Here is a 2,040-nt window from a genome sequence, read left to right on the forward strand (position 1 = left end):
AGTCCACCTCCCCAATTTTACACTTGTGGTTTGTCCCCACCAAAAAGCCACTTTGCTGCTGGCTTGTTTGCTACCGGCCTTTGAATTTAATTCTCCACAGAACACTTTTATGGTAAGTTTTTCAATATTACTTTGATCTTAAATGTGTTTATTGAAAAATAAGGCCATTGTTTTGTGCCCATAGTAATCCTGGTTATTTTGGGGCAAAACGGATATTTTTAATAATTGAGGTCGTGTCTCATTTTGTATTATTTTCATTCTACCCACCACTCCAGGCCTAAGTATGAAATCTTGCGAGATTTTGTGGGATTTGAATTTTTAAAATAGGGCGGGGCCTATTGTTTGGTCTGGAAGAGCATGTGGTGGACAAGGAAGTGTAAGGCTGGCTGGTCCAGGTGGGCTTTAAATTGTTGTGATATTAATCACTTGTTTTTAACTTTTTATTATGATGTGCTTAGGGACGTGCTTAAATGAGCCTCTGTTCGAGAACAGCTGAGTTAGTTGTTTGCATGATCGTCTGCAGCCATCAAGAAGTGCAGAAGGTTGTTAATCATCCACAGATTCAATCCAGGTGAGGCAGAAAGGAAACACTTAACATGTAAGGCAGGTGAAACACTGAACTAAACCTGCTAATGACTGATTCAGTCTGTTGATTCTTGGATTGGTAACTGGCTAAACTGAACTGGACTATTAAACTAACTCTGGTGTGTTAAATCTACCCTGATCCTCCCTGAGTTTTATCGTTAGGTTTTCTGATAAACAACCCTTTATTTTAAATATTGATTTAATATCAATATCGTAAATCCTACACTATACTGCAGCTTGATGGGTAAATGTAGTTGTATATGTAAAGATTAAGATACATATTAATTTAACAGTGAGTGTACATTGGGAACTATATGGTTTGTATTTGTTTTCAGACCTGTAACCAGTACACTTTTTAATCTTTCAATGTCTTTCAGAACTTTTCAAATGTTTATCATCTTTCTAACTGGCACCTTCCTCACTTTTATTTTTGTGTTTTTTAGCTGTTGCTCTGCAGTTTGACCAAAAGCTGACTCTTGAGGACTGCAGCAAAACTGTCAAAAAGTGGCTTCATTACGTGCCAGAACAAGAGGAAAACATCGCAAGGAATCAAAGTGACGCCAACCAGAGTCAAACTGGGGTTACCACAACTTGTACTGTTTCCCTAGTTCATACAGTACAAAGCTTAACCTCATGGACTCTGTTCTTCTATGGACAACAGACTGTTGTTTTGACAGTGAAAAAGGAATCAAATATGTTTAAAGATCTGTCCCTCTTTTCTTAAATAAAATGTTACATCAAATCCATGTTATTTTTAAACTTTTGTACACAGTTTACCCATCATCTGCCAATAATATAGTGTTTAACACCAGTGAAGAAACTTTTAGTGGCATGTTATGATGTAGACTTATCAGACCTAAAAATGTAAATCCTTAGCTTTCATTCAATATAAAATCAACTCAAATCTACATGTAGATCCACATTCAGATGATGGTTGAATCAACGTTGATTCCTAACCTACTCAGTGTAGAATCAACACAAATATGCATGCAGATCCACGTTCAGATGAAGGTTGAATCAACATTGATTCCTAACCTATTCAATGTAGAATCAACATATATCTGCATGCAGATCCACTCTGGGATCTGCATACTTTCCGGGAGTATCGGGTACCGGGCCCTTTGATATGGGCTGTCAGGTCCCTGTATGACCTGTGTCAGGGTCTGGTCCGCATTGCCGGCAGTAAGTCGGGCTCGTTTCCGGTGAGAGTTGGACTCCACCAAGGCTGCCCTTTGTCACCGATTCTGTTCATTACTTTCATGGACAGAATTTCTAGGCGCAGCCAAGGTGTTGAGGGGATTCGTTTTGGTGGACTTAGGATCGCATCTCTGCTTTTTGAGGATGATGTGGTCCTGTTGGCTTCATTAGATCGTGATCTGCAGCTCTCGCTGGAGCAGTTTGCGGCTGAGTGCGAAGCGGCCGGGATGAGGCTCAGTGCCTCCAAATCTGAGGCCA

The 2,040-nt window shown here is 39.9% G+C and overlaps 1 protein-coding gene and 1 long non-coding RNA gene across 2 annotated transcripts in view; both read left to right on the forward strand.

The window, feature by feature from the left end:
- Positions 1 to 2,040, forward strand: part of LOC103146392 (H-2 class I histocompatibility antigen, Q9 alpha chain-like) — a 285,415-nt gene that overhangs the window by 71,364 nt on the left and 212,011 nt on the right. The window lies entirely within an intron of this gene.
- On the forward strand, positions 101 to 1,327 carry LOC103146408 (uncharacterized). The gene is made up of 2 exons (XR_477134.2): positions 101 to 571; positions 1,029 to 1,327. It is a non-coding gene; the product is annotated as an uncharacterized LOC103146408 (long non-coding RNA).

Source organism: Poecilia formosa, unplaced genomic scaffold (genome assembly GCF_000485575.1).
Source record: "Poecilia formosa unplaced genomic scaffold, Poecilia_formosa-5.1.2 Scaffold158, whole genome shotgun sequence".
Lineage (NCBI taxonomy): Eukaryota > Metazoa > Chordata > Actinopteri > Cyprinodontiformes > Poeciliidae > Poecilia > Poecilia formosa.